The sequence below is a fragment of the Dendronephthya gigantea genome, unplaced genomic scaffold, assembly GCF_004324835.1.
Source record: "Dendronephthya gigantea isolate DGI-Jeju-01 unplaced genomic scaffold, DenGig_1.0 000216F, whole genome shotgun sequence".
In the NCBI taxonomy this organism is placed as follows: Eukaryota; Metazoa; Cnidaria; class Anthozoa; order Malacalcyonacea; family Nephtheidae; genus Dendronephthya; species Dendronephthya gigantea.
This window is the reverse complement of record NW_021163226.1, coordinates 74,922-92,470: the sequence shown is the minus strand read 5'-3', so window position 1 is coordinate 92,470 and position 17,549 is coordinate 74,922. Positions and strand designations below refer to the sequence as shown.

Genomic DNA, 17,549 nt, shown 5'->3' with positions numbered 1-17,549 from the left:
ACGAGGATCCTCCTTCCAAGTTACGGAAAGTTGAAGAGTTCATCTGTTCATTCAAAGAGCGATGTCACCTCTTGTATCAGCCTTCCCAAAATATTGCGGTAGACGAGCGAATGGTTAAGTCTAAACATCGCTCTGGTCTACGGCAGTACATGAAAGACAAGCCCATAAAATGGGGGGTAAAGCTGTGGGTGTTGGCAGATAGCTTGAATGGATACACCATTGACTTCGACATTTATGTTGGGAAAACTGCCAAGCCCATTTCAGAGCATGGATTAGGCTATGATGTTGTCATGAAACTTGTTGAACCCTATTTCAACCAGGATTATCATGTATACTTTGACAACTTCTACACCTCTCATCAGTTAGTCAAAGATTTCTTCTTACAGGGAACTCCTTCTTCTGGAACTGTTAGGACCAACAGAAAAGGTTTTCCCAAAGCCTTTGCTGATGCAAAAAAATGGGGGCGTTCTGTTGAGAGAGGAAGCATGCGCTGGCAGAGAGATGGTGTGGTGGTGGTAATCCAGTGGAGTGATAATAATCCTGTTTCATTGTTATCAAGTATTGATACTGCCAATGATTATAGGATGGTAGAGAGAAGGGTCAAGGGGAAAGATGGGTTCGAGAAAGTAAATGTTCGCCAACCCCAAGCCTTCTATCGGCACAACAATTATATGAATGCGGTTGACCGATCCGATCAAATTATTGCTGCCCACAAGGTTTCACGCAAATGTAAGCGTTGGTGGAAGACATTATTCTACCACATGATAGAAATTGCTGTCGTCAATTCCTTTCTTCTCTTCCAGATTCATAGGAAAAATAATCCGAATGATTCAAACTTGAATAGGCCAGGCAAATCCTCTCTTGTTGAGTTTAGGGAAGCTTTGGTTCGGCAGATGGTTGGGTTGGATGAGAAAGGTCTACCACCAGTAAATGTCAATGTCAAGCCAGTTCATACCTATGAGACTGAACACATGCCAATGACGTCAGACAGTGAAAGGAAGGATTGTGTTGTATGTTATGCAACTGGAAAGGGGCGGCTTAGAGTTTGGACATACTGTTCAGCTCCACAGTGTCAAAAGTTCTTACATGTTGGCAAAGGATTTACCTGCTTCCAAGAATGGCACTCCAAAAACTACACTGGGCGCAGATGAGAGTATTGATAAACTTTGTTACCAAATAGTACTGTGCAGTTTCTACGCACTTGACATTTTCCAATATTTGTGAGATAATACCATTCCATGTTGAAGGACACATTTTTTGTATTTTACATTTTTTATATTTTACATTTTTATATGATAGTTATATTCCACTTTTCCCTATATTTACCTATACTTGTGCAAGTATATTCAAATGAAAGTTGCAAACTATGAAATGTTGTGTTTTATGTATTCAAAAGGGCCGAATTCAAAAAATAAAAAAAAATACTTCTACTATGTCAATATTCATATAATTTTGCATGCACACTTGCTGAATCATAAGCTAACGTTTCATTTACAATATAGCCCAAAATGCATCCCGTTTTGGCCAACTATCAAGTTTTACGAAAATGTAACAAAATTGAATTGCGCAATCTTTGTATGTTTATGCTCAATCCAGGGGGGGATAGTTATGAATTGCAAAAACAAATACATCAGATGAAAGATCATACTTTCAGCTTTCAAATGGCACCTTCTGCGTATTCATACGGTAAATACTTACTAAGATACCCTTGTGTAAACAGAACTTCCGGAAAACAGTAAAAGATCCTCGAGTACGATAAAGAGTTTTAATGAATTCGATATGAATTCTATTGTTAGTACGATCACACAATTGGTAATTAACACCATTGTAATGATTATACATTCACTTTATTGACATCCCCTTGGTGTTTAAAAATTTTAATGAAAGACCGACGACAATTTTTTCTGCTAAACGTGCTTTCAAACTAGCTTTATGGAATATATTTAGTTTAATGAAACATATAGACGAACTTAAAATTCTGCCTCCCGATTGTCTAGTAGACATTCTCTCAATTACCAAAACTAAACTCGAAAACTCAATTCAAGACTGTGAGGTTTATATATATACCTGGTTATGAAATAGTCCGCAGAGATAGAAACAGAAATGGCGGACGTTTTTTGTTTTTATATCAAAGATTCAATTAACTTTATTACACGTAGTGACCTCAAGATGGAGAATCTTGAAAACTTGTGCATTGAAATTCGTAAACCTCAATCAAAACCATTTGTTGTTGTCAACAGGTATAGGCCACCAAACTCTCCTGTCGAATTATTTACTTCTTTCGAAAACCATATCGGACAAATCGATATGGCAATAACAATGTTCGAATTCTCTCCAATATTACCGATACGTATATATGGCCTCCAACAACTTACAAACGAGCCTATTCGTTTTACGATCTCAACTTCCACCTTGATTGATTTAATCTATATACAAACGAAGTACTCTGTTCCGGAGTTCATCGCAAACGGAGTGTTCGCGATCAGCGCTATGCGCATGCACTGCAGAATCACAAAGAAACTTCAACGCATTTATTGAAAAATACCACGCTTTAAACGCGGAAAAGTTATATGTATGTTATAAAATTTGCTTCAGAAAATATAGCTTAAGTTCGTTTATATTAATTCAACAAGATCAATTTAGTTTGGAAAAATATCCTAACCTGGCTGGCTTCTGTTTTAAGTTTCCTTTCGAGTTTCCTCCTGTACAGCGATATCGGCTATATAGGCCTAGATGTTGATGCAGCTATCTTTTTCAGTTAATGATTACCAGCAACTATATATTCCCTCAACGATCTACTTTGACCCTTTCTTAAAGGTCAACACAGACGGGACGCGTTATGTGACAACGCAACGCGATTTTTCAAAGTTTTTCATTTTCGAAAAGCGAATAAATTTTCAACTATCATTATATTCTTGTAAGTTACTGAAACATAATATATTTTGACTGCTCTGGTACCGATAGATTCCAAATTTTGCTTCCGGAAATTAATTTGTGTGCTTCTGAAAACAGAAAATTCGCGTCGAGTTGCCACATCGCGTCCGGTCTGTGTCGATCTTAAGAGCGAGGGCGTAGAAATATTATTAAATATGTTTTTATGACATTGCTTTGGTAACACACTTTAACCTATGTACAAAGGAAAACTGAAGCATACGAATGCAATTGCGTCTATAGTTTTCATGCATCGTTAAAGCAACGTATATACGTCGGAGTCTATATAGTTTGAAAATCACCTACCTTTGAACAAGAACTAAAAAATGGAAAATTTTGCTTTTTTAGCTGTTTTAGTGAACAAGATATTTTATCAATAATTTACAAGCACCTGTCGCAATGATGTTTTTAGTCTCAATGCAGTCGCCTAGTGTTCTAGCTTTTATCTCATTCTGAGTTATTTCCATGCAGTCATCGTATATCCAAGGGAAAAAACGAGGCCAGGGGGCAGCGTGAAACCAGCGCGGCTTCCACCAAAGCTTTTATACATTTTTACAAGCACAAGCACGCCCTTTTTGAGGTCTGACTACGTCATTTGTAAAGGTACATTCATTTCACATAATGCGACTAGTCATGCAAATAGTGGTTTTATTAACGAGCAAACCTAATTCACCTCTCGCGCAATTCTTCATTCATTTGCCTCGTCGAGCGTTATAATGCAATAATATCTAACGTTAAATATGATACCTTAAGAATCGAGCTATAAAACGATTACAATTTCACTTTACGTTTTGGATTATTCACCCGGCTTGCGTATATGCTTTTAACAATGCGATACTCGTAAATATGTAAAATTTTCCCAATAGTCATTCACATATATACGTATATAAAATAAAGATGAGTTACCCAACTCGATTTGAACATATGTATTTCTGCTTTTAACTTAAATAAAATTAAAACGGGAATACACCTTTCGCATTATAGACTACTTTTTGATCTTTGCAAGATAAACCAATCAATCAAAACGAACGTACCAAAATTAGTAAAAATGCAAAGTTGGTTGAGAATTGCCGTAAAATGCGGAAAATATAGCCTTGCAAAATTTGCAAATTTGTATATATACTTTTGTTTGACACACGAAAACTGTCACCACATTCATGCCAAAATGGCTATATGCAATGAGCATCAGCAATAAAATATATAATGTATATATAGACAAAAAGGAACAGTTTTTAATTTGACCACGATGAAACTGAACAAGGTGTTATTCTACATCATAGAAAAAATCCTACCTTAGCTGCCTTGGTTGTTCTTTCAGAGGCGATATAAAATTATTTCTTTTCCAAAACCGATATCTGCTATACAAGATGTACACAGTACACAGCAGCTGTATTTCTGAGTTAACTATATACGTGCGGCTATACATATATTATATTTACCTTGCATAGACACGTCCTTCAGATGAAGAGCGTTTGAACATTTTGTTATTAATTTTACTGGGTGAGAATGGCTGGGTGAATTAAGAAAAATGTAAATTGTTACAGGCCGTTGAATATGTTGGGAAATTTTAATTTAGTTGGGTTTGGTACACAATGCCATATAAGGACATATTGATAGAAATAAGAGGAAGAATCGACAGTCAGAAATGGCTATCTGTAAAACAAGGAACGGGGAATCGGGGAAAGGAATGGAGAAAGGAGCGGGGAACGGTAAAACCAGGAATGAGAAAAGCCGGAATCTGTAAAACCCGGAATGAGAAAAGCCGGAATCTGTAAAACCCGGAATGAGAAAAGCCGGAATCTGTAAAACCCGGAATGAGAAAAGCCGGAATCTGTAAAACCCGGAATGAGAAAAGCCGGAATCTGTAAAACCAGGAATGAGAAAACCCGGAATCTGTAAAACCAGGAATGAGAAAAGCCGGAATCTGTAAAACCAGGAATGAGAAAAGCCGGAATCTGTAAAACCAGGAATGAGAAAAGCTGGAATCTGTAAAACCCGGAATGAGAAAAGCCGGAATCTGTAAAACCCGGAATGGACTGAGCTACAAGCCCCTTCTATATTATTACCATAGTCTCTTATCATTATTAAAATTATTCGTTTATACTTTATATTTTACGCGCAATATCTTACATATAAAGATAAAACGAACAATTCAATACGTAAATAAAGCAATCTTGAGAGTAAAAATTTCGACTTCATTTTAAAGAAATCTTCAGACAGAATGAAATACGATACTTCACAACGTATACAACACAGAGAATTAAAGCGCACGTCTGTCAAACGTCTGTTGCGAATAAAATTATAAGACTGAATATGTATATAATAACAAACATAATAATGTTTGATATGATAATAATGTTAGATAGTCTATGATAAATATGTATGATAACAACAATGCTACAGTCTGTTCCCGTTTGTTAATTAACACCAGTCAACAAACACGCTCTACTGTTGTGAATATGATCAAAACTCAAAAGAACATAAACATAACAAGTTTAGCAATGTTAATGAGAATAATATTAATATTTATTATATGGCACGCGGTCTCGTGACTAAAACGGCGTGCGCTGATTGGTTCTTTGCCGGTCTGGAATCCTCCAGTATTAGACCGTTGCCGTAGTAACGGTCCAACTCTCACATTTTTGAACAAAAACAAGCTTGCACTTTTATTTTTGACACGAAAAATATCGACGGAGAATGGACGAAGAAGAGCATTATTTGGTACATGTGAATTAATTATTTATTTATCTTTGATTTTTGTTTATATCACTGTATCATTCTTATTTAACGAGTAAAAAACAAAGTTTTGGAAGCCACTTCAGTGCTTGCTTGGCGACTGGCTGGCGAAAGAACCGGCAAGAATGCTGGAGCGCATTGTATAAATAAATAAACTAAATACTGTATGCCATATAATAAATCCCTTATTAACCGAATACGTTCGGTCCGTACTGGAAAAACAGCGAGGTTCAGATTTCACTACCACTACCGCTACCTTAAATAGTACACGCATGCGCAAAGTCAGTGAAAACATTAGGTTATCGTCGTGAGTTTTTGTTTTGGTACCTTAAAAACGCAAAATAAAGTCGTCGAGGGAACCTCTTCACAAGTAAGTAGTTTTTCACAAATTTTTCATAGTTTTTCGCAAATATTACTTTACAGAGGGTGTAAGAGACGATGTTAATGTAGTTCATTGAGTCTTTTACAAAAAAAAAAGATTTTTTAATGCCTTAATTTTAATACAGGCTTAAATAATAATGGCATCGGTCGCTGAATTGGTCGACAACGATGTTGTCTTTATTGACAAAACGAATGAAAATAATCCGTAAGTTTTGAATCAGATAGTTATTATTAAACTATTAAAAGAGATTCACAATCACATGTCTAACATTGTAACACTGACCTGTTTTATAATTTTTGTTTCACAGGATTAATAAACGAACAAAGTTTCGATGGAAATCTACGCATGATATCTCGCTTTTAACTGAAATAATTTCCATGGAACCTTACAGATGGAAACATGGCTCCAGGGAACGTGGAGAAGCTTTCCGAAAAGTATCAGAAAACCTGAAACTAATCCCTAATTCTGCCTTCCCCACCAGTCTTAACCAACGTGGAGTTCGTACGAGGTTTTTTGAATTGTTGGACACATTCAAAAAGCAAGAAGCAAGAGAAGCAAGAGCTAGTGGTATAGATGCAGAATTCGATGAAAAAACACAGTTATTAACTGATATTCACAGCCGTATGGTAGATTTTGAAAATGGCTTTGTGGAAGAAATGGAATTAAAGCAGCAGAAAAAAGATAAAGAAAAAGCAAACGCAGAAGAAATGCGACAAATTGCTTGCGAAAAACTTGGGGAAACATCACAACGAAACAACCTAGATACCCCAAGCCGAAAAAGAAAGGCGACTGAATTTGTGGAATACCTGAAACAGAAAGAAGAGGGTAACAGACTAAATACAGAAAGGCAGCTAAAAATTCGCGAAGAGGAATTAAAATTAGAAAAACAAAAGCTTGATGTACAGCAAGGGATGCAAAATCAAATTTTTGAGCAATTGAAAATGCAGCAGCAATCCCAAGAATCAATGTTCAATTTATTTCAAACCTTTATTGACAAGTTCAAGTCCCAATGAATTTTAATTAATTTATAATACACAGTTGGTTTGCTATCATTCTTAACTCTTCAGTGGGTCTATAAATAAGTACATTTGTTGTCAAATTATAATAATTAATTAAATTGTTGTGCATTAAATAATTTACAAAGTCAATGTTAATATAATTTTTCAAATAATTAAGTTGAATTATGTACAGTATATTAAATGTTCCTTGAAATTAAAGGATTATATGACCTTTGGTGAAATGTCTGTATTAATTTAAGGCATCAACTATATAAATTGTGAGAGTGGAAGATTGGGAGATTTTTAAATTATGTCCATAGGCCAAAAAATCAAGCAAAGGAAAATGGTTAGATCATTCCTTACTGTTGATCATAATAAATTCTTTACAGTTACTTAAAATAATTATTTGCAAATCATTATACCAAAATACTCCTATCCTATCTCAAATGGTCTCAAGAATCTCAAGAATTCACACAATATAATTTATTGAAAACTCAATTTACAATAATGCTGTTTACGAAGGGATAAATGCATGCCCTTTTTAGTACTGAAAGTCAGGGTAGCCTGCCCAACAAATAAATTTATTCATATTGACTAAAATATTCATCTAGGCTTGGGGGCTCCAGATGAAAGAATTGTGAGGTCTGTGAACCATAAAGACATGTTTTGGCATTAAAAATTAAACACGAGACTGCATAAATCTTTGCGACTGATTGCAAGCCAATTTTTAAATTCTTTTTAAAATCATTAAAAGCAAAATAGGTAGCAATTTCCCCAAATGGCCACTCCACCGCAACTCTTACTGAACTCATGGCTTTGTTAAACTGTTGTTGTACATTGGACAGGTTTGCTCCTTTATATGGGCACTGCAAGTGAACTCTGTGTGGATATGCAGGATCTCCATATATAACCAAAGGTTCACCATTTGGATCATGTGAATGCATTTCAAGTAGGGGATATAAACCAGACATCGCCAACATTGCAGCATCATGCCGTTTGCCTTCTGAAAATTAAAGCAATGTACCCTGACTTGCAAAATGACAGAATGAGATGCCTGGTTAACCATCTGCCTCCATGTTGTCAGTTTTCCCATCATGGGAAGGTGTTAAGCATTAATGTAGAATTGTACTTACCAACGGGTCCATACAGATGGACAATTAAACCAATTGCTGCATTGACAGCTTGCCACTTGATTGCATGTGTTCTTTTGTGCCCATTGTACATAGTTTTTTGATGTACTTGTGGCCTGCAAATTGGCCTAACCTATTTGGAGAAATGAAATGCAAATATTTAGGGATAAATTCAACATGGCAGTTGATCACTGATCACAAAATGGGTATTTTTTCATTATTTGAATAATGTTTACATAAAACATTCAAACCATGCAGGTATAATTTACTCATTTATTAACATATTTTAATATTGACAGTCTTACTGTGCCATCAATAAATCCTCAGACATTGTCCAGAGCTGCACCTTTTTCACGAACCGCTGCTGCCATTCTCAACAACTTCTCTGGGGCCAGCCATGGTACATTTAGGTTAGTTAAGAGGGAATGGTGTTGGGCAAATACCAAATCGACAACATTGTTGAATATCATGCTAAGTTCTGTCTTTGATCTTCCAAACATTGTAATCATGTCTGTTAAACGATTTGGGTAAGCTAAACGACGAAGTAGTACGCATAATCCTTCTATAGATCCAGCAACAGTGCCATTTAGGCATACAAATTTGTTGGGCAATCGTAGTGCAACCACTAGATGCAAAATATCAACCTTTTGGAAACGAAAATTCAGTAGACACTCTTCGTCGGTGTATTTATTGAGCTCAAAACGTGCATAGTTTTGGTGAGGAATAGGCGGCGGAAGCTCAGTAAAATACATGTACAATCCGAGCAATTCTTCATCGTCTAAGTCACCTTCATCTTCTGCTAGAAGAAGCAGTTCTTCGTCGTGCCTCCTCATTGCTGCCATGTTTATTCACGAAAACGTCCCAGAGACAAGCGTCGTAAATCTGAACTTAAAAGATGTTTATCGCGACCTCAACTGATCAGAGCCAGTGAAAGGTAGCGGTAGCGGTAGTGAAATCTGAACCTCGCTAACATCACACCTCGGTCTTTAATGTACGGACCTCGCTATCGCTCGGTCCGTACTGTCAAGACCTCGGTATGATATTTTTCTAGTACGGACCTCAAATTCGGTTAGTAAGTGGTAAGTAATGACTTATATTCTTGCACAGGTATATTTCAAATAGTTATATATGATACATATATATATATATATATATATATATATATATATATATATATATATATATATATATATATTATACATATATATATATATATATATATATATATATATATATATATTAATATAATTATATATATATATATATATATATATATATATATAGATAGATAGATAGATACCCGAAATCTAATTAGAATTGCATATGTTGTGTAATATGATTGAAATCCCATGCAAATGTATTCATATGCAATTCTAATTAGACTTCGAGTATCTATCTATCTATCTATCTGCGGCCAACGTTTTTGCAAATGGGTGTATATATATATATATATATATATATATATATATATATATATATATATATATATATATATATATATATATATATATATATATATATATATATATATATATAGAATGTCAAAAATAAAAAATCAAAAAGTGTTTTTCATATTTTTGTAAACGTATGTGCAACGGTCGCTGCATAACAAAACGTGTTTCTGGACTTGAGTCTTAGCTCAGTATTTTACGCACCTCTTAAGCAAGAACACTTAGATCGATTGACGCAAAATTTTGGATTAAACATCCCGGTATGAGACAGCTACCGCTCACATAATAGCCTACTTGTATAGGCAGACTTATTGCTTAACGACTAAAATTTTAAAGCTATTTACGCTGTAGGACAGTGTTGGCCATGTATTTTCCTGTTATGTTGTGTTTAGGGTTTATTATGGTTTGTTTCGTTTTGATTGTCGATATTAGCAAGGTTCACATTTGACTTCCACTACCACTACCACTACCTTTCTTTCGCATTTGATTGGATCATGTTCCCTCAATGGTAATGGTTAGTGGGAGTCAAATCTGAACCTCGCTAAGATTTGCGCGCAATAGTGTGTCTTCGATCAGAAATCACCGGACGTATCTAAGACTTTTTGATGGTTATAAAAAATGCTAAATCGAACAAATATAAAATTATGTTGTTCCTTTTACAATTTATTATCTATTATTATATTATATTCCTGGCTTTACAGATTCCGGCTTTTCTCACTCCTGGTTTTACCGTTCCCCGTTCCTTTCCCCATTCCTTTCCCCGATTCCCCGTTCCTTGTTTTACAGATAGCCAGTGAGAAATATTCAAGAGTGTAATGTTGTCGTGAAAATCGGCGGTTTAAATAGCGCATTCCGACAAAGTGGCACCTACCGACGCGATTGGAAGTACAATATGGGGAACGATTTAGCGGGAAAATTGAAGCTTTTAAAATTTACGTTCGACAAAAGAACAGATATTGTCAACAAAGCAAATAAGGTCGCAATTCAACGGCATCGTAAAACATTGATAAAAGTTACAACGATCATCGACGAAATTAAGTCGGAGATTTTGGAGAAGAAATTCGAGCTAGGCGAGGACGATGAATCGATTGCAAGTTGGAGCAAAAATGTCGAAATACAAGTCGACGATGTTTATGTGGAAATCGAAAGAATACAGCAGTATTTAGAGAAGACAAAAGCCGACGAGGCGAGCAAAGCAAAAGAGGTTGAACGAGCACAACAAATGCACTTTGAGAAGGAACAATACGAACAAAAACTTAAATTCGAATACAAGGTTGAGGAAATCAAAAGGGGAAAAGCGACAACAAATTCGACAGCGAAGTCAAACACGGATCAAATTCGAACACAGCTTCCAAAGTTAGTTATTACCCCATTTAATGGCACACACCGACAGATTGGCTACGTTTCTGGAACGTGTTCGAAGTGGAAATCGATGATAACAGCGATCTACCAGCAGTAACCAAATTTGCCTATCTAAAGGAACTTTTGAAGCCCAATGTTCGATCGACCGTAGACGGGTTACCGTTTCAATTAACGGAGGGATACACTAGGGCTAAAAACATCTTAAAAAACAAGTATGGCAAAATTACAGAGATTGTTAATGCTTACGTGCAAATTACACTCGCGGTCAAAAAGAACTGCTCAAAACAAGTTAAAATGCTCTCAAATGAACGTAACTGTCCCTCTAACAATATATACGAGTAAATATAGACTAGATTACATGCTAAGCTATATGAAATTTTAATATTTTGTTGACCCTCCTTTGGCCTTTTTATTGGTATTTGGCCTTACACCGGCGTGGCATACTTTCTGTTAAGGTGGTAATCTTCACGGCCAAAGGAAATTCATCCTAGGGACAGTCTTTACTGCAACGCATAAATCATGGACGCTTTATGAATGAATCCTTTCTTGCACTATCCCCTTGACATTGTCCCACAGGTTTTCAATAAAGTTAAGGTCTTTTGACTGTGCCGGCCAATCCATGTCTGTCACTCCCTCTTCCTGAAACGATTGTTTGACTATATCTTGGAAGTGTGGTAGCTTGCATTACATTATTGAAATATTGTTTGGAATAAGAGAATTATCAAAAACGCCTATAAAGCTCTCTCCTATATTCGCTTCTTTTTTATGAATTTGTATCTAAACAGTTCTTTTTGACCGCTAGTGTATAATAAAAGATTGACAGTCACGATTCCTGTTACATACAGTAATAGCAACATTTGAGCAGTTCTTTTTGACCGCCAGTGTATTATGGCCCTACCGGTTATCACTGGTAAACAGCCCGCGAAAATGCATGATTTCTATGAGAAATTATTATTCAACGTACAAGCGCTTGAAACATTAGGGAAATTAACGGAGATAAATGGCTTCGTGAGAATGTCCGTAGAAGGGATCCGGGGAGACTTACTACGGACGGATGAAGATTGGAGAGAATGGGATTTCCCAAACTTTGTCGAGGCCCTGCGAAAATGGATCCGAAAGAAACCCGTATCAACAACGTAAGAAAATGAACGAATTTTCTAAGCAAGGCGGATCTTTCTATAAAACTCAGCAAAGTTCTTGTGTGTATGGTAATAAACCAGATCATAAATCAGCGGAATGTTGCGGCGTGACCAAGCCTGGTGACCAATGGCAGATTTTACAATGGAAACGTCTTTGTTTCAACTGTACCGGCTCAGGGCATAGAGCTTCGGAGGGTAAAGTAGATCAAAATGTCGAATCTGTGATGCTAGACACCATTCATCCATTTGTGAAAAACTATCAAATGAAAATCTGATGACAACTAATCAAGGAACTGAACAGCAAGTTATAGAGGGTGAGTCAAAAAAAACGGACACCTTTGAAATTCAAATTAGCTGCAATGTGTCTGTAATAGGCTGTAATGAGACAGAAGTTGCCTAAAATATCTTATGGGTATACGAAGCATATCAAACGGGTTAAGCCATTAATTAAGTAGAACATAAAGTTTGTTCCCTTAGGGAGTTAAATGGGATTTAAAATGCATTCTAAGCTCTGTAATAAAAAAGAACATGGAATTAGTTCAATTGGTTTAAACACTTTCGCATTCATTAACCACGTCTTGTTTATTGTACACAATGGGAATTGTCAAATTCCAGCCATAAGTTCGCGGCTAATTTGAATTTCAAAGGTGTCAGTTTTTTTTACTCACCTTGTATACAGTAGTTGTTGTAGATGTGCAAGGAGTGAAATGTCGTGCATTGCTGGATTCGGGATCCGGCAGTTCCTATGCATCCACCAGCTTACTCGGACGGTTGGAGTCAAACCCATCAGTTCAGGAATGCGACAGATCGAAATGATGTTCCACCACAACAAAGAGGATAAACCTTTACAACATCAATGTCAACTCGCTTAGTAAATCCTTTACAATGGATATCAACGTCACCAAGGTGGAGAAACCTCAGCTTATGAATTTAAAGAACCCCGGTTACGAGAACCTCTTGGAAAGATATCCACACCTAGATGGAGTGGTTATGCATGACAAAGATACGAAGACCGACTTACCCGTCCATTTAATCTTGGGAATAAGTGAATGCAGTAGAGTAAGCACTGCAGAACCGGCGCGTGTTGGGGGAGAATGGGATCCAGTCACAACCTTCACGAACCTGGTCAAGAGTTTCATGTTTCAGCAATGTTGCTCACACAAACAGCACAAGTTGACTACGAGGAACTTTGCAAATTAGATATTCTGGGTCTTGCGGATTCATCTCCCGGTGACCAAAATGAAGAATTCAAGGAACTGAAAAGAAACGAAAAGGGATAGTACCAAACATGTCTACCATGGAAAGGCGACCATCCACCTCTACCAGATGGGAAAGAAGCTAGTTTGCGTAGACTAGGCACTTTAGTACGAAAACTTGAAAAAACAGGGAGAATCAAGAACTATGATGCAATCATGAGGGACCAGCTGGACCAAGGTATGATCGAGCGAGCCCCAGTATGGAGGGGAATTAAGGACAAAACTGTTGTAGGAAATAGCCATGGTGTCGTGCTGGGTAGGCAATGGGTCGTACTGGATAAGCAGTGGGTCGTATTTAAAGGGGATTGTGTTAGGCAATGGGTCGTATTTAAAGGGGATTGGGTCGTATTGGACAGGCAATGGGTCGTATTGGACAGGCAATGGGTCGTATTGGACAGGCAATGGGTTGTATTGGACAGGCAATGGGTCGTATTTAAAGGGGGTTGGGTTGTATTGGACAGGCATTGGGTCGTACTGAGGAGGCAATGGGTCGTACCGGAAAAGGCAATGGATTGTATTCGACAGGCGTATTAATTAGCTTCTATAATAACGCAGAATTATATGAAGAACCGCTCATGCTGACGTGTGCAAAACAGCTGTCCCGAAAAGGTATATAATGTGAAACATTGGTAAAATTTTGCGTAAAGGTTTAATGGTTTAACATTGAAACTTCTTAATGAGCAGTCTTAGAGAAAAAAAATATTAATATAAAGACCTCAATCGAGTGCAACCCACGAATTAACGATACTGATCTAGCACTTCGAAAACCAAAAACAAGTTTTTATGTATAGTGTTAAATAGTTTTTATTTATGCGCGAGGTAGAATATCTTTACAACTATGAAACTAATGTTCTTAAGTGTTTCCTTGTGTATCTGGTTTTTCTTCGTTGGTCCACTGAAGTTTCGGGTGTTATCCACTCCCTTATATAGTGACGGTTGAGTGACACTTGCATACGTCATGAACCCAAGTGGGCTGATCCTTATCCAGCCCACCAGCTTTGTAAGTTAGAAATGTGGCGTTGGCGTTGAAAGCTCTCATATATTATTCATTTGTGGCGTTGACGCAGTGGTCGAGTTCGTAATCGATCAATGTAAAACTTAAAATGTTCACAAATTAAAATATTTATCAACAACAACTATTAAAATTTTCAAACATTTTCTCTGTGAACCTAATTTTACAACAAAATTTGGCATTTTCCTTCATAATAATATGTTATAATATTTTTGTTTTGTTGAATTTGTCATATTGAGCTTGGCTAAACAGATTAATTAATTGATGTGCTGATCCAAAAAGAAATTCCCATTGTGTGACTGGTCACATAAATGTTGTAATGCTATAGTACTTGAGTATCTACTCATTTAAATGAATATATTCTTACTATCAAAAGTAAATTATTATGCTGTGTGTACTTTCAATATATACACCCTATTGTGATTATTCCCATTCTTTATTAACAGAGTCAGAGCAATAAATTATGTTATTTTTTCCTTGTTCCTAGATGAGAAAGTTGTTGTGGCACTTTGTACCTTGCCACACCTTTTGGAAAGGAAAACAAAAAGTAATCCACATCCAGAGAATTTCCTTTATCAGGTATGTAATATACTCTATAACCTTGTAAATGCTTATCAATGTTATTTCACCACCTTCTGTTGGAGAAATGTATTGTCATATACCTGTAAGTGGTCGATCGTGAATAGTTTGAATATGAATACTTTGTTATGATTTTCTCAAACATTTTTTATTACCTTGGGTCGGTAGACACAAGGTCATAAATTCGGCTTTGTTTTTTTTTATTATTTTTTTTTTGTGGGGTTCTAGACAGCAGTCTCCCTCGCGGCCACGGCGCATAAATTACTGCAACTTCTTACTCTTCAATCTTCGAATCGCACGACATTTCCGAAGGTTACATCATAATCAAAACACTGTTTTACCGTTTTGCTTAACAAAGCTGGCTTGTCTATTGATGCGAAGACAGATGAAATTGAATTTGCCTTAATGGATCTCCAAGAAATTAAACTGAAAATTGATTTACGATCGAAGTTTATTTTGAGTGTAAATTAACACATGAAAATGACAGAATTGTGTGGAAATTATAATATTTAATAATTTAGATTCGTTGATAGATTCGACTTTGCGTGTTAGATAAACCAACTGTTACTCCATACTTAAGTAATAATATTTAATCCGTATGAAACGTTAAATTTGCAAGTCACTTCATCATAAAATTTCACAAGCATAATTAGTTGTGTGTGTTAATTTTGTAAAAATATCTCAAATCATCATTAGTAAATGGTTTAATTTGTGGTGTGGCTCGGGATTCATTTAATTAGGCAAAGCGTTCTAAATATATAAGCTTCATTACAGGGTAAGGCTACAATCCACAGCATAGCAAATTTTGATTTCTTGTTCGCCGTCGAAGGACCAATGTTTTCCATTTGATCATTTTTCTTGGGGTTCGGCCCTCGTCGTTACTCCTTGTTTTGGCCAACACATGGGGAGCTAATATATGCGAGTGGGTTTTGTGTAATATATAGATTTCCTATTTAGATAGGTTTCGATATTTTAATGCTCTACATTCAAATACTTAGCTATTCACCATTGGATTATAGCTTCGCAAGCACAATTGCATGCTTCAATTCATTTTGTCGGTTGTAGAAGAAAAGCCAAAAGCATTTGATGGTCAGGGACCCTGATTCGTAAACAATTGCATTGGAATGGTCAATTTTCATATGTGGCAGAATGAATCATGCAGTCACGGAGCTTTAGCATTGCAAATAGTTTAATAGTCTTTTAAACAATGGTTTATACCACACTAAAGTTTCCAAACAAACCCTATATGCACCGACCCAAGGTAAACGCTGAGCCGGCGTCTTGTTTCAAATGTAGACAGCAGAAAACCCAGAGGTATTGTCGCCCATCATTCCATACATCATCTTCGTGGAGGACAGTGATAGTCGTATACTGAACAAAATGTTCGTTGGTCTGTTTGGAAGCAGATAACATTTTTTCAGCAGTATCGTCCCTTTTGTTTTTGTATTATGTGTGTGATTTAGAATACCCGAAACAGTGTTTTAACACGTCCCTTTTTTACAACGTACTGTTCTAAATATTTTGACCGGGTAAGAGTGCCAACCAAAGTCTTATTATTCCTAAATGAACTGGAACAGTGAATATATGTTATATGGCTAGTTTGTACATTTGTTATGTACAATGTAATATATTCTGTCATATAGAAATAAATATGTTTAATATGTTACCACTGCACTAGAATTAATTAATTTCGTGGCACCAGGCCATTGTTTAGAATAGTATTTTTATTCTTGTGGTGTACTAATGCACCAGATCTATATTACTGCAAGCATATTTACACTAAATAGGCGTAGAAAACCCTTTGGAGGGGTAAGTTTACTCTCACGGTGTATTTATACACCAGGTCGGTGTCCATATTGCTGCAAGCACGTTTACACTAAATAGGCGTAGAAAAACCTTTGGAGGGGTAAGTCTACTCTCACGGTGTATTTATACACCAGATCGGTGTCCATATTGCTGCAAGCACGTTTACACTAAATAGGCGTAGAAAAACCTTTGGAGGGGTAAGTTTACTCTCACGGTGTATTTACACCAGATCGGTGTCCATATTGCTGCAAGCACGTTTACACTAAATAGGCGTAGAAAAACCTTTGGAGGGGTAAGTTTACTCTCACGTTGTATTTCTACACCAGGTCGGTGTCCATAATGCTGCAAGCACGTTTACACTAAATAGGCGAAGAAAAACCTTCGGAGGGGTAAGTCTACTCTCACGTTGTATTTATACACGAAGTTGGTGTCCATATTGCTGCAAGCACGTTTACACTAAATAGGCGAAGAAAAACCTTCGGAGGGGTAAGTCTACTCTCACGTTGTATTTATACACGAAGTTGGTGTCCATGTTGCTGCAAGCGTTTTTACGCGAAAAAGGTGTAGGAAAACCTAGAGGTGTTAGTTTATACTAATGGTGTATATTTACACCGCGATAGTGTACGCATAGCTGTATAAATTTTACCCATAAATAGTGTAACTTAACCCAAAATATAGCGTAAATAAACACCGTATTGGTGTTCATATTGCTGCAAGATTTTACACCGGTTTCGGTGTTGTGCCAACACTCCGAGATTTAATTAGAA

At 36.5% G+C, this 17,549-nt stretch overlaps 1 protein-coding gene across 1 annotated transcript in view; it reads right to left on the bottom strand.

Moving 5' to 3' along the window:
* Window positions 1-4,298, bottom strand: part of LOC114539738 (pro-epidermal growth factor-like) — a 33,593-nt gene extending 29,295 nt beyond the window's left edge. Inside the window, exon 1 of the mRNA XM_028560345.1 lies at window positions 4,224-4,298. The gene's annotated coding sequence lies outside the window, so the exon portion shown is untranslated. The remainder of the gene's footprint in view (window positions 1-4,223) is intronic.
* Between the last annotated feature and the right edge of the window lie 13,251 nt (window positions 4,299-17,549).